This window comes from Ictidomys tridecemlineatus, chromosome Y (assembly GCF_052094955.1).
Source record: "Ictidomys tridecemlineatus isolate mIctTri1 chromosome Y, mIctTri1.hap1, whole genome shotgun sequence".
Lineage (NCBI taxonomy): Eukaryota > Metazoa > Chordata > Mammalia > Rodentia > Sciuridae > Ictidomys > Ictidomys tridecemlineatus.
In genome coordinates this window covers 24416845-24433163 of record NC_135494.1, presented here as the reverse complement: position 1 = coordinate 24433163, position 16319 = coordinate 24416845, and the positions used below count along the sequence as shown (strand labels likewise).

The 16319-nt window shown below is 42.6% G+C and overlaps 1 pseudogene across 1 annotated transcript in view; it reads right to left on the bottom strand.

The window, feature by feature from the left end:
• The window catches only part of LOC144371895 (acyl-coenzyme A oxidase-like protein), a 275541-nt pseudogene that overhangs the window by 60455 nt on the left and 198767 nt on the right, over positions 1-16319 (bottom strand). Inside the window, exon 15 of the transcript XR_013431978.1 lies at positions 11968-12084. The product of XR_013431978.1 is annotated as an acyl-coenzyme A oxidase-like protein (transcript). The remainder of the gene's footprint in view (positions 1-11967; positions 12085-16319) is intronic.

Below are 16319 nucleotides of genomic sequence, written 5' to 3'. Positions count from 1 at the left end.
TGCATATGTTTGGATTGAGAACTCTAGATAGATTTTTTTTTCTTTCAGCAACACTATAAAGATATCTCCCAACTGTCCTCTGGCTCTGCAATTTCTAATGGGAAGTTGATTGCCATCTTGCTTATCATTGCTGTCTGCACCCAGTGGCATTTTTCTCCAGTTACTTTTGAGACTGAACTTGGTCTTTGATTTTTAGAAGTTGTACTATAAGGTGTTCCATGTCTATATTCGTTTTTAATCCTTTCCTGCTACAATGTTGCTAAGCTTTCTGAATTTGTGTACTGCTATTTTGATAACATTTAAAAATTTTTAAAATTCTCTCTCATTCTGCCTCTCTCTCCTTCTAAGACTCTGATTGCACGTATACCAGGGTGTGCAATCCTGTCTCTCAGGCCATCAATGCTCTGTTCATTTTATCCATTTTTTTCCTCTTTGAACATTAGTTCAAATGATTTCTGTTGACCCATCTTCAGGTTCACAGATGTGTGCAGTCTCTGTTGTGCGCAGTCTGCTGTTAATATCATCCAATTAATTTTGTATTTAGAGGATTTTTCAGTTCTATATTTCCCACTTAATACTTTTAGTTTCCAAAGTCTTCTGAAACACCCTCTCTTCCTTCATTGCATCCATATCTTCCTGACCACTTTTTAATATATTTACTCATATTTTTTAAAAGATCCTTGTCTGCTACATCCAACATCTGGGTCATTTGTTTCATCCTTTAGGTCTTTTACTATTGACTGATTTTTCCCTTGACTATGAAGCACATGTTCCCATTTCTTTACATGTCTTTTATTTCATTGTCAAGTGGATGCTGTGGTAAGACTGACTTGGAATCTTGATATCTTCCCCTAAAGAGTGTTGGTTTTATTCTAGCATGCAGTTAAACTGCTAGCAGGTAAACTTCAACTTGTGGAGGCTTGGTTTTCTGCCTTGTCAGGAAGAATCTACTTTGGTTTGCTTTGGTTTCTTTTAGTTTTAGCATTAATCCTTAGGCAAATCCCTTTTCCTGGGACATCATTTTACTTCTAAGCTGTGACCCTTCTGGCATTTCCATGGAAATCCCGCTGAGTGTACTGTACTTCTCTAATTTGTCAGGATTCCAATTAAAAACTTGACTTCTGCATGAGGGGCTGAATTTCTTTAATCTTTTCCAGCTTAAAACTCCCTGAGCTCCTTGTCATCGTCCCTGCCTTTCCACAGGTATTTCAAGAATTGGTCAAGGATCTAAATGGTGTGCATACCCATAGTCTGAAGGTTCCCTTTATGACTTCTTCCTGTTTTTGGATGTTCCTCCTCAATTTTCAGTTGCTTTGGCAATTCCAAACTCGATCCGCTGACTCTCTAGGTCATTAATATTGAAGCTCCCATGAGGGGAATTCATCTTTCCCAAGGATGGGAAAGGGTTTCTAACTGTGAGCTAAAAACCCAAAGACTATAAAAAGCATTTCTGCATGGCTAAAAATCACCATAAATAAAGTCAAAATACAAACTTCAAATTGACAGAAAACTTTTGCATTATGACAAAATGATCCTTCCCGTAGAAAGTACTCTAAAAACTTGATGGACAAAATATACCAAAACCCTGTGGAGAAAAGGGAAAATGACGAGAACCAGCAATACTTGAACTATATGTTACAGTGACCCCCTCACAGCTGGAAAACCGCTTGTAGTCACTCTGTTTAGAGCAATGTGGAGACACCACTTCTCACCTGCCAAACCCAGAACTCAAAAGGCACAAGAATGGATTCCGCCGAGGAGACTGACAAATAGACATTGCCATTGCCACCCTTTCCCTCTTGCTGGAGTTTCAGGGTTTCAATCTTTATCTCTCACTGAGAAAGGGGAAAAGGTTCCCCGTTACAGGACTTTCAAGCAGCATTCAGAGGGAGGGAGCCTCACATTACTCTGAGGGGGAATTTGGCAATGTCTATCCAAACTACCAATGCACTTACCTTTAGACCCAGCAATTACATCTCTAGAAACCTGCCTAAAACTTACAATTCCAACGATGCCAAAATTTATATCCATAAAGTTTTTCATTGTAACATTATTTATAGTTACAAAATTGAGGGGCGGGGACTGAACACATAATTGAATACATAGGACTTTGAGCAAGCCAAATTATATCCACACACTACATTGCTCTGCAGTTTTTAAAAATAAATAAGGTTGATCGCTATAAACTTATTAGAGTGATTTGCAGGACATACTGTTAAGTGGAAAAAAAATACAAGGAGTAACACAGTGTTCTATCCTCCATAGGAGAAAGAAGGAAATGTGAGGAGACTTACATGCGTCTGCTCATTTATGGGCAAGAAATCCAGGAGGGATAAACCAGAAACTAAAGAAACTTGCCACTTAGCTAAGAAAAAAAAGAAAGAGATGGAAATGGAGTGGCTAGGGTGAGAAAGGACCTCTAGGTCTCTGAAGGTACTCTCTGTATAGCAAACTTAGCGATGTTTCACATAGCCAAGAAAACTCAAGTGGATGTAAAGGAACTCAAAGTGGAATACAACAATAGGAATGTGTGTTACAAATAAATAGCATAGGGCTAGGGCTGTGGCTCAGTGGTAGAGTGCTTGCCTACCAGATGCAAGGCCCTGAGTTCGATCCTCGGCACCACATAAAAAATAAATAAATAAAATAAAGATATTGTGTCCAACTACAACTAAAAAATAAATATAAAAAAACCAAATAAATAGCATAATCATGCTGACAGGGGGAAGAAAAAAATAATTAAAGATACTTTGGCAATGCTGCTTGGAAGGATAGAGTCACAGTGGAAAATACCGTATTCCAGTTAGCAAACGTGTCTCACAGGGGCATGAGCCGGTGATTCTGAAACTGCTTCACGTGCATGCCAGGATGAGCAGATAAGAAAGAGGGGAATAGACAGTAAAAGCCAGGTTTCCACTGTCCCAGAGAAAGAGGTCCCAGAGAGGACAGGAGGTAGGTGATGAGCCCTTTGCCCTGGACACAGAGCCATGAGCACAGCTCATGATTCCAATGCATGTGACTTCACAGACACACAGGTTGACTTCCCAGCTTTGGACAGTCCCCAGCAGTGACAGTGTTGTGACCAGACATTGGTTTTTAAATACCATTCTCCAAGAGAAGGACCCAGGGCTACCTGGAGACACGATGGATTACAGGGCTGGCAGGAACGCTGCATAAAGAGCCCCCAAGTGAGCAAATGATCAAAAAAGGCAGGGGCCCCTCCATACTATTAAATTAGAACACAAAGTGCAAGATGAATATCTATGGATACATATTGATGCAAATAATAATGGAATACATAAATAATTGGGGGAGAAAGAACACCTCTCGGTTCCAGTTAATAAATGTGGTAGGAAAGAGGAAAACAGAAAATTCTTGGTGGGTCAACGAGGGGTTGACCTAGAAAGATCCACTGACGGCTGCTGAAAATAATGGGTGGGAGTTTGAGGAAAAACAGATATTTGCCATCTGCCTAGTCAGAGCCCTGTCCCACCTTTGCCCTGGGTGACTGTGATCCCAGAGGAAGCCCTCCTCAATCTGAAGGTAGGTCTGACTCAATGACCTGAGGGGCCCTTCCAGCCCCACACTCCCATGGGAACCCTGTACCTCCCATGTCATGATCAGGACTGTGACTTCTTTCCCTGTCCCTTACCTTTACCTCCATTTCCTCCTTTCTCTTCCATTCCCTTCTCAAAATTTCTCTAGAAAGAGGATTTAGGGCTTTCTCTGTGAGAGAAAAATGGAGAAAGTTGGAAGTGAGGGGAGCCCTGGGAACCAACAGGGGCCTCAGCCTGCCTTGGGTCTCCTTCTTGTCCTCTCCTGGGCGAAGACCATCACCTACTCCTTCCTGGGCCACCATGTAGCTAACCAGGACATCACCCTTTCCCTGTCTCAGGAGGGTCAGGATTTGAATCTGATGGCTCACTGAGCCAAAGGAACACGTTCCACATCCAGTACCTTCAAGCACCAGTCAGCAGAGAGGAAGCCTCAGTTCTGCACAAAGCGGCCTCTGCACAGACAGCTGATGTGCTCTGGAGACCCAAAAAGGTCCCTTCCCTCAGGCCAGCTTCCCTGCCCCGCTCTGCCCAGGGAGTGAGAAGATGCATCAAGCTCAATGCAAACTGTGAACTCAGGGATTTGGGTTCTAATCCTTTCTCCTGTTTTTGATGATCAGAATCTGGAACAAAGTTCTTGACATTTCTGTGCCATGAGATTTTTTTTTTTTGTAAAATACCTGCCATTCAGGTTGTTGTATTGGTTTTTAGAAATTGAACAAATGCAGATTATTAGAAATGTAATAATAACTGGCTACTACCACACTGTCCCCCACACCTACCCTTAAATTCTTCATGGAATACGAGCAAATCAGCTCTGGACTTTCTCTGGGTTCACCCACAACAGTATGTCTCAGCTCCCTCTGAGCCTACCAGCTACCCCCTGACCAAGGCTCTTAAGGACTGACTGAAGGATGTTCCAATGGCCTTTTTTCCTCCACAAGCACCATAAACGTGCCTCCAGCTATCAACACAGACATCTTGCATTTTCCACAAATGAGAACTTAGATGAACTCCCAAGCCCAGCCAGATGAGCTAAGTGAAGATACTGTTGCTACAAAGACCACCGTTTCAAAAGCACTGTGGTTTTAATTGTGTTTTAAAGATCTAAATCAAGAGCTTTAAAGTCATGCACACTCAAAGAGTAGTCAGGTCGTCCACTGGCCACAACAAGAACAACTGTAGGTGACAGGAATTTTTCTAAATAGAATGCAGAATGTTCCATTTCTGATCATCTTATTGACGGTCTCCACCAAATCCCCTTTCACATCTAGAACCCTGAATAAGGAACAAGCCCCTGGGTAGTAGCAAGCAAGCCAGCACACTGCCCTGGATTTCCATGATCATTTGTGGTGTTCCTTGAAAAGCCCCTTTCCTTTCCCTTGCCTTGTGATTTAGCCTGGCAGGGTGCTGAGGGTATCCTGCTTCAGGTGGCTGTAAGAGACCCTTCCCAGGGGACTCTCACACACGAGTGGTAGACAGAGAGTGGGAGGATGTTCCACGAGATGAAACAGACACGACTCTGTCCCTGGTTGACTGGCAGTTTTCAGCCCTCCGCTGCCTCATCCTCTGTCTGATTCTGTCATGCATAGTTGAAAATAAAATCACTGGCTAAACGTATTGATTACTGATCACCTTTTTCTGGACAGATTTTTCTCTGTAGAATGACAGAAGTCTCTACTAGGGTGTTCTCAATGTGATGAGCCATGGGTCATTGTTCTCCCTCCCCCACCAAAGGGAAAGTGATGCAGCAGCCTTGATGAGAGGGGGTTTGCAGACAATTTTGGAAAACTGGAGATGCGTGCTTCCAGGGAATCCAGGGAGGGCTCGCTCCATGGCCACCAGCAACCCCAAGGGCAATCCTTGGCCCCATTTTGAGTGACACTCTGACTCTAAGGGGGAAATGCATTCTCAGAGGAGTGCACGCTCATATTGGTGGGGACCAGGTAGTTCCTCCAGAATAAGTTGGGTTCTAGAATGTTCTTTGAAGGCTGACCCAACTTTTCTAAAGTGAAATGTGCTTTTGAAGAAAATTCCAGAGGATTACTGAAGAGCTGAGGAGAAAAGCATATTTCTGAAGCCCATTCATATTTTTTTGCCTCTTTTATTTAAAGATTCTGAACCGAATCACAGGGTAATTTTTAGGGGAATGTGGAATTCCAATGAAATCACCGTTCCTTGGACAGCACCCAAAGACTATTGTCCAGACTCTGTTTGGGCCAGATGTTCAAATGCTAAACAGAATCATTTTATTTCACGATACTCCAAAATAATACAGGTGGACAGATGCCAGTCTATAGCTAGCTGAGCAAAAAACTGGTCCAGAAATATACACTAGAATATAGAAGTGCACATTCTTTCTCTAACTTTGCAGGTTTTCTCTTAGTACCTATTTCATTTTGCCTTGGGCTAAAACTAGATGTGACCTAGCTCAGGCAGGAACCTTGCTTAACAATGTCTGCAGTCTTCCCACACCCCTAGCTCTAGAAAATCCAGCTCAATGATACTTAATTTCATTGACCATAAAAATGGTTACATCAATGGCAGTAACTAAAAGAATTAACATGACCATAAGACTTATAGCTTTTTAAAATAGTTTTTTACATGTTTCATCTCATTACATCCATGCAGCAAGTTTGTATTACACTCATTTTTCTTATCCCAAATTATAAAGGAGAAGCTACAGCTCAGAAAAGGGAAATCCTCATTGATTCTAAAACCCTAATTTTTCCCCACCACACTACATGCCTGATGTTTATTTTATACTCAGAAAACATCCATGTATGTGTGAAGGTTTTTTTCTCTCCGAACTACAAAACAGACCCTTAGGAAAAAATAAACAACTCCTCTGGTAGGGAAAAATTATAGGTAGAAAATAGACTTCTGAGTATTTCATTAGTTCCAATAAGCATCCAATACTATGCTGAAATAGAATTAAAGCAGATATTTTACAGTGGATCTATTTTTCTAGTATGGATAACATGAACATATGAAAAGAATATAATAGATTCCTGAATATAGACTGTTGGAGAATGTTTTAGCAAAATAACCATGGAGAGATTTAAACCCTGATATGGTGCTGGGAAAGTACAATTTGGTTCAACATTTGTGGAGAACAATTTGGCAGTATATAAAGTCTAAACACTGTGCTGTTGAGGATTCAGTATGGCACAGTCCATAATTACTGAAAAACAAGAGGTGTCGGAATCCAATGCAGTCATGTTCTTTTGGCATAAAGGAGCATTACACTATATTATTAAGTGGAAATATTGGTTTAGAAAAAAAATATATATATATAGTTTGTTTTGAAAAAATGTATATCTTAATACTAATCTTGAATCATTTTTTATTTGGGATGCTGTATTTGTTATCTATGTCTATGCAACAAATTATTTCCAAATTTAGCATCTTAAAATTAAAAAAAAGACTCATTATGTCACACATTGTGTCTCAGAGGGTCAGGAACCCAGGCCTGGCTGGGTGCTTTTGGCTCAGGCTGTCACGTGAGCTGTAGTCAAGTTGTTGACTGTCCCAGTCCTTGTGGGCTCTGAAGAATTGACTAGGGCTAGAGGACACTCTCACAGGATCATTCACAGAACTTGGGTAAGAAATTTCAGTTCCCTGCTACATGGGCTGCTCATGACATGGTTTTCCCCAGGATGAACTATGGAAGAGAGAGGGAGAGAGGAAGAGGTAGAGAGAAATATAAAAAAAAAGGTAAGAGGAAGACAGAGAGAGAGGAAGAGGAAGAGAGGAGGAGGAAGAGAGACAGAGATAGAGAAACTAAGGCACAAGCCACAGTATCTTTTATAACCTGCTTTCAGCAGATACCCTCTCATCTGTGTGCTCTATTACTCCCACAGACCAACCTGTGTACAATGTGGGGATGATACAAGGGTTTGACTATCAGGAGGAAAGATCTCTGAAGGCCATCTTGGATCCTGGCCATCCTGGCCCACCATGATTCACATTCCTCCAGAAACACATTCACACCTTCCCACGAGGGTTTTATACCACTATAGAGTTAGCTCAAATTCCAGAATCTCATCATCTAAACCCAGTCAAGTGCCATTCCTCACATAGGGTTCCTCTTGCTTTGAACTAAGGAGGCAAGTTACTTGTCCTCCACATGGCCAACATATAGTGGTGGGACAGGACAGGATAACTGCTCTTGTTCAAAAAGAAGGAACATAGGCATTAGTGTTCTATAGAAATTCTGAAATCATGGAAGAACTCAAAAGTCATAGTGGTCTTTTTGCAAAGGACCAGATTATTGTCCATTCCTCTAAAAGTATTAATAGTAGCATCAGCCAGCACTTTTCCAAAATAACTAAATTAGCATTATATCCAACTAAATGGAGATTGGGGACATCTTAGGATGCCAATGGCCACAAAACATAACTGAAGATTTTGTCCCAATTCCCTAGTTACAGAAAAGAGGATCTGATTGGCCCAGGCTGATCATCTCTGCTCCAATCAAAATGGACAGAAAATAGCATAAACATGACTCCTGTGCTGAGAAATGCGGAAAGCACATCTACGATGAAAACAGTGTATGGAATTTCACTAGGTGGGGGAAGAAGAGGGCTAGCCTCTCAGGTCATAGAACTTCTGGGCAATCCACAGAGTTTTCACAGCAGGCATTAAATGAGTCTGGCTAATTAAGAATCAGTGGGATTTTATCTGTTGACAAAAAAAATAAATAAATAAGTTTGTTTTTTTTTTAATTAAAACAATCTGAACTCAGCCAGGCAACTTTCCCTAGTTAGGCCTCACTCCTACTTGAACTCAGGGGAAATTTATTATCCATGGCTCTTGGCTCCATCCCTGGGCTCTTGGTTCCTCCTTCTGAGGCATCCTTCCTTTTTCATGTAAGGCAGCGTGTATTCATGCTGGATGCTTTTCTTAGTCTGCTTCCTGATGGTGGAGGCTTGGTGGCTCACAGGCTGTATTCATTTTGTACTGTCTCAGCACTTTCCAGCACGAGCTGAAAGAGGCTTGGCTAATACAATTCTCTTAAAAACTTTGTGCATCTCCTATGAATCTTTGTGGAGGTTCAGTCAATTAGGCAAGAGTCACATCACAAATCTCTTTGACATTACACCACTGGAGTATGAATAAGGCTTCAGACAGTGGTCTTAATTTTCCTAGAAGCTGTATAGTTGGAGAGGGTCTGTGAAACATATCTTTAATCTCTTAAAGATTAAGAGATTAAAGGCCTGGCTGAAGACCTACCTTTGATGCTTCTCAGTTTTTTAGAAGATTTTACACTTACACCTTGGGCTTTATCTTTAGACCATACATTTCTGGGAGTGCCCTAGATTATATTTTTGCTTTGAAACCATTTAAAAAATGAATATTGTTGCTATTGGTTAAATTGTATCTTCCAAAAAGTCATTTTGAAGTACTAATTCCCACTACCTGTGAATGTGACCTTCTTGGCAATAGGGTCTTTTCCTATGGCATCAAGTTAATTAGGGTGGGCCCTGATTCAATATGACTGTGGTGTCCTCATAAGAAGAGACACCAGGGGTGCAAATGCACAAAGGGATAGTCATGAGGGGTAACAACAGGACAGCAACCTGCAAGTCAAGGAGATAGGCCTCAGGGAAACCAACTCTGGACCTCAATCCTGGACTTCCAGCTCCCAGAACTGTGAGAAAATAAATTCCCAGTGTTTAAGGCCGTCAGCCTGTGGCACTTTGCTAAGGCAGCCTGACCTGACTGAGACACCAACTTTCTGAAAATATCTTGTTATTACCCAATATGTATTTACTCATCTTCTTTTCAAAAGTATATTTGAAAATTATTCTTGTGATATATATGCCAATGTATATACAGCCACTATATTTGCTTCTATTCAGAATGTCTGTACTTAGATTTGTTTCTAATCTCTGACAGTAGGCACTTTTACTGAGAGGATTGACACCTCTTTTATTTCACATTGTAACCCATTCTAAACCTAATCCCTACCTTCCAAGGGTGGGAGCTGGAGGGATTTCTGCCTTTCCAGGATGGAAATGCATCAAAGCTTCCTCTCCATGATTTACTGTGGACTGAACCCAGAGATCATGTTGTAATGAAGTGTAGTTTTCAAGGAATTACCAGATCAATGCAGTCCCAGATCAAAGCACTAATCTTCCAGGGCCAGGGAGTGGGCTACTACACTGAGCCAAATTAGAGACAAAGGCACAATTAATGGGAAGCAGATTGGGACTCAATCCTGGAGAAATTCTCCAGCCAAGGATCAGCAGTGGGAACTCCTGAAGCAGCTCTGAGGACACGCTTTCTGGGCTGTTTTTTGCAACCCCTCTGATTATACTAACTTCTGGCCACTTATTTATCTTCTTTGCTTCGTCTTCCATGGTGATTTGAAAAATGAGTATCCTGTGTTCAGTATTCATGTTAGTTTTCAATTTAATGAAATATGTACTTTAATCTGAGTTCCTCTAATATCACAGTCAGAATAAAACAAGACCTTTCAACTACCCTGTGATTAAAATAAGAAATTCAGCATGTCTTCACTTTACTTTTCCTCTTACCTTTAAAAATAGGATAGATCCAATCTATTGCACAACCAGTTACTCAAGTTTTTTTTTAATTCATTATTTAAAAAAAAAGTCTTTAGCATCTATACTAATTTTGTCATTATTTTAAAAAAAACACATATATTGAAACTTATTATTGATTTGATTTTGATTCTTTTAAATGTCCTATGGAGTAGGTTTTTGAGTAATTTTCTAGAAAAGCCATGTGAGTGAAACTGCGTCTGATCACTCTTTTTGAGTAAACTATCACTCTCAGTCTGTTGCTTATATGATATTCTCTGTTCTGGATTTCAGGGTTTTTCCATTAACATCTGGGATGTTTATACACTAAGGAAATATTTTCCATTATGGCTGTGATGACCGTCTCTGCTCCCTTCGTCTGGACATTTCAGGGTACGTGCCACCCCTAGGCTGGCTCTGCTGCAGTTTCACTCTGCGTCTATTTTCTTCTCTTGCTGTTTTAGCTCTGGCTCTCCTACAGTCTCGGGAAGCTAGTTTACATATTGCCTTTTCGTTTTTCTTTCATTCTTTCTTTTTCTTTATTTTTTTTCTTCTTTTTTTTTTGATACCAGAGACTGAATCTAGGGGTATTTAACCACTGAGCCACATCTCAAGCCTGTTTTTATTTTTTATTTACAGACAGGGTCTCACTAAGTTTCTTAGGTCCTCGGTAAGTTGCTGAGGCTGACTTTGAATTTGCAATCCTCCTGCCTCGGCCTCCAGAGCTGGGATTACAGGTCTGCTCCACCATACCCAGCCACCCTTGCCCTTTTTCCATTGTTATACAAACTTCTGCCACTTATTCATCTTCTTTGATTTGTCTTCCATGTACTTCTCCAAGTACAGCATTTTTGCTTTGATTAAATTCTTCTCTAATATTTGGCTGGTTCCATGTGTGATAAGGCCAGGGGACATGCAGCCACTTGCACCCATCTGATTGTGCCCTTGTGGCTGGCAGAGCCTCAGCTCAGATGGATTCCTGGAGGGCGAACTGATTTGCAAGCCCAAAGCCCTGCTTCCAGCAGGTTCTCACCCAGTGTGACTCTGTTCCCCAAGGAACCATGGCTGCTTCCAGGACTCTTCTGCCTCTAGAGTATTTTCTGAGAGCACACCCGTCCCCAGGCATCGCCTACCCTCTCCTTCCTACCCTCTCTGTGCTTGGAAAACAGACAGTGTAATTGATATAAAAAGAGAGGAACCAGAGCAGGAGAGTTGCTGGCACCCAATTCTGACCCCTGGGTACCTGATTCCTGTGCCGAGGGAGAGCAGCAGCCTGATTCTGGCTACAGCATGCTAAGCCCTGGACACAGAGCCAAGACAGACGTCGGGTGAGCAAAGCCTTCTCCTAGGGTCTCCTGGCTATTTATGCTGGGGCAGAGGACAACTGGACATTGCTGGGTGGGGTGACCTTTCCTCAGGCCAACCCTGCCAGTACTGCACATGGTGGATATTCCCTCTGGATTCCCACCAGCGCTTATACAAAGGACGATGCTTTGCAGATTCATAGGAAAAAGGGTGCGTGAAACTAAGACGATGCTAATCTTTATGTTAACTGATAAACCTTTCCCTCCAGAGAGCAATATATTTGTCATTCGTGTGGAACAATGAGTTTTCAATTCAATAAGGGTTTAAAAAATCACCCCACTCGCCACCTCCCAGGGCAGCCGAATGAGGCTGGTAGATGGACCGTAAAAGACACGCAGGGGTTAAACAGGGGCGCTGGCTCCAGAGCCCAGGCTGCCTGAGCTGGCCCTTTCCAAGCCTGTAATTAAGCTGACTCAGCCTCTGCTAAATTTAGCAGCTAGCTCACCAGCTAGGAGGGCCTCAAACACGAGTCAAAAGGAAGAAATACAACATGACTGATCTTTACCTTGTGATAAATTCTGGCCACCAAACACCGCTGAAGAACCCTCTCGCGGAAATTCACAGCCTTCAACAGAAAAGTGAGGTTACCAATCGCATCAGTGTTAAATGCCAGGAAACTGGAAGACAAATACAATGGCCATCGTTATTATTTTGGTTTCACCAAAGAATTTCATTTGAAAGAAATCGTGTTTTCCATTTTTTTTTCTTCCCCGTGGAGAAAGCAGTGTAAACACACATCCTCTCCCGTCCCTTCTCTCACTGACTGTACATGCACTTCTTTTTAGTATTTTTCTGTAAATGGTTGGTTCTAGTTTATTCTACATTTTTGTTTTGTGGTATAGAGGTTATTTGGTTTTCTGTTCTTACTGTTAACTATGTGTTATAAGTAATGTTCAATATTTGGTATAGTCTATATTAACAGCTACATAATTTATATCAGGTGATAATATATTCAATTATTGATAAGTAAATATCGAAATTGAATATGAACAATCAAATATATATGTCTAGGCCACAAAGCATAACATTTATAAAATACATTACATATCAGGATCTGTGATAAGTATTGGCTGCTAATTTTTTGATAGTATAAAAATTCTCAGATGTGGAAATTATTATCAACTTACAGCTTGTTATGGTTTGGATATGAGGTGGCCCCAAAAAGCTTCTGTGTGAGACAATGCAAGAAGGTTTAGAAGAGAAATAATTGGGTTACGAGACCCTTAACCGAATCAGTGAGTTAATCCCCTGATAGGGATTACTGGGTGGTAACTGTGGGCAGGTGGGGTGTGGGGGAGGAGGTGGGTCACTGGGATGTGCCTTTGAGGTATATATTTTGTTGTAGCAAGGAGAGCGCTCTCTCTCTCTCTCTCTCTCTCTCTCTCTCTCTCTCTCTCTCTCTCTGTTTCCTGGTGCCATGTTCCTCCAACATGCTCTTCCAACTTGATGTCCTACCTTACCTCCAGCCCCAAGGATGGAGTCGGCCATCTACAGACTGAGACCTCTAAACCGTAACCCCTCAAATAAACTTTTCCTCCTTAAAATTGTCCTTGTCAAGTCTTTTGTTCACAGCAGAAAAAAAAAAGAAAAAAAGCTGACTAGAACATATCTCAAGAAACTGAGGCTCAGAAATATGGAGTAACCTGCTGAGAGCACAAAGGCAGGACACCATCAAGCTCGGCTCTGTCCTGGGGAGCACCAGTATTTGAGGGAGAGGAGCCCTCCAGGGCTTGGGCAAGGGCAAGTTAATGATTCATGGTGTGACTGTCAGCAGGGCATGGTGGCACATGCCTGTAATACCAGCAACGCAGGAGGCTGAGGCAGGAGGAATGCAAGTTCAAAGCCAGCTTCAGCAACTTAGTGAGGCCCTAAGAAACTTAGCAAAGGACCCTGTCTCAAAATAAAATATAAAAAAAGAGCTGGGCTGTGGGGCTGTGGGGCTGTGGGGCTGTGGAGCTCTGATTGAGCACTCCTTGGTTCAATTCCTGATACCAAAAAAAAAAATAAAAAAGAATGATGTTACTATCTTCATCAGGTAGTAATTTCCACTCTCCCCATTTGGCAAATTAAGAAACTGAGTCACAGGGAGTTAAAAGGTTTAACCACAAACAGACTCAAAACTGTCACCCCATGAGCTTTTGCCCATCAACTCTGCCTTTTGGGCTAATTTTGTGGCTCTCCCACTGAACCTTTCAGGTAACGTCTATAGAAAGGTAAGGGGTTAGTTCACGTAGGATCCCCAGAGCACAGCCACATCTGTCCCTCCTTTTTCCCACATCCTGGGGAAGTAATTATTATTATAGTACCCAAATAACTTAGGTTCCCAGTCATTAAAAATTAAAGACTCAAGTAGCTGTTGTTGACAATCAGAGGCAGGAGAGAAACTGCAAGAAGCACTTCTGAGACACTTTTGATATAGTGCTTAGGAGAATGCCAAATCCTGAATTAATAATCACCCATTTAGACAGGGAAGGCAAGTAGAAGTTATTTATGTGCAGTTATCAGGAAATTCAAATTACTGTTTGTGAATGCTTATTTTGAATCTGGGCTTCAGACGGTTGAGTTTCTGCTTGTCTATTTTTCAGAAGGCAGAAAGAACTCTTAGTTAATTGAAAAGCAGGCTTTAGTCTTTCTGGGACTGTCACTATGAGACCTGGAGGCTGTCAGTGCTGTTGTTAGGACTGCCTTTGTGTCTTGGGATGCTTGCTGCACGCCAGCATTTGCCGACCTGAGGTTACAAACTGCTGTGCGACAGGCTCTCGCCTACCAGGCCTTCAGAGTCCCGTGTCAGGCCCAACCACATATGCAGCCCTAGGAACTCATCTAGTGTGAAAAATAGGAATATAGCTAAAGGCAACCTCCTCGTCACTGTGTTTTATAAGGAGGTGAAATGACTCTATATTTAAATAAAATTTAGATTATATGCAAATGTATATTATGGGTCATGAGGGAAATGCAAATGAAAGCCACAGTGAGGTCGAAATATACATATACCAGGATGACTAATGACACGGACGTCCAATGTCGCTAGGGATGTAGAGACTGGAGACTCACACGTCTGCCATGGTAAAGCCCTTCAGGAGAAATTGTCTCTCCATATCTCATACAGCTAAACAAATACCTATGCCATGAACTAGTGATTCCACACCTATTTGCCCAAGAGAGACAAAACAAGTGTTCACAGAGGCTTATTGGAGAATATCCATGGCTGTTCTACTTACTGTACTGGAACACCTAGTAGGAACATTTCAGGTGTCTACTCATCATGAGAGAATAGGAAACAAATCCCTGAGAATCATGAAGTAAAATACCACTCCTCAGCAACAAAAAGGAACAAACACACGTGATACCATAGAGAATCTCCAAAAGGATCTTGTGGGGTTCCTGAGCCCACCGCAAAGGAGGTCAGACTCTATGTTCCCCTTATGTGAACTTCTAGGACAGGAAAATCTCACGTGCGATGGGAAAATATCAGAGTGATGACTTCATTTGGAGTGGTGGTCATTGACTGAGAGGTACAGAGAGAACTTTCTGGAGTGATCAGTGATGGACTAGCCCTTAACAGGAGTGTTGGTTCCAGAGAGGTGTGCATTTATCAAAACTCAGTGAATGCAGAACAGATGTACATTTCATTGCATGTAAATTTTCTGCAGAAGAACAAAGAGAACCACAGCCAAATGTTGAACTGGAGTGAATGATGTTCCTGCTGGATTATTTAGAGATCTGGCCATGCCTGCAGTTTACCTTGAAATGCGTCAAAAGGAGAAGGAGAATGGACACAGGAGCCAGGGACTTATGCATGGAGAGATAGTCATGTGCTGCATGAGGACAATTCAGCCAATGACAGACTGCCTAGCAGATGGTCCCTTAGCATCAGTGGAGCTGATTCCTGTGGCCTAGTGACACCACAGCCATCATAAGTCTGCAGCACATCACTCAAGTGTGTGGGGACACTGGTGTAAACTCATGTGCTGCCTCCCGGTCCTTTGAAAGCACATGTTACCATGTGCAGTACCCAATCCTGGATCCTGGTGGGAAACCTCTGGTCCTGGCTTACGGACTTGCTGTCTGGGTGCACCATGGAAAGTCAGCTGCTGCGTGTGTGCGAGTCCCACCAGCAGGGGCCTCCTGCCTCTCGCTGCCCCAAGGCCACTGCTAGGTCCAGACCTACAAAAGGTTCACACAGTGCCCCGCTATGTTCACACTATGGCAAGGCTGCCAGCTGCCGTGTTTCTCAGTGCATGTCCGTGTCATCGAGTGGCATGTGACTGTGTATGTGTGATGGTGGTTTGGCAAGAACAGTAGTATGATCACAGTAGCTTCTCTGTGACAGGTTCCTCCCAACACCCAGTGAAAGACACATTGTAAAAGCCTTTCAACTTTGCTGAATATTTGAAAATATTCATAATGTGGAAAGGCCCAGGAGTGCAGGACAGGATCTTGACTTTGCTCAACACTCACCACCTCTTTGGGATCCCTGGGCTGGTGAGAGCAGTGAGGAGGACAGTGGCAGGCTCCCTGGGGACAGTGGGAGGCCGCACTCCCTGGGATGAGCAGGGGTGGAGTGGCGCTGTCTGCAGAGCCAGGGACTGCCCCTCACAGGTGCCAAGTAGCACCTGGTCTCATGGGGCCTTTCTAGGACAACGACTAATCCGCTCACAGCCCAAATGAGGGGTAGCCTTGGGTGGCCCTGCAAAGGGCTGCTCACTTGGAGGGGTTTCAGAGTACAGAAGCTCTCGGCCACCTTTCTTCATTCTCACGGCACATGGGCACTTCTCCTGAGCTTTGTCACTGTGATGGATATCCTGCTGCTCTATGGGGGTGCACGCTCTGGGGAAGCTGAGAGCCCAGG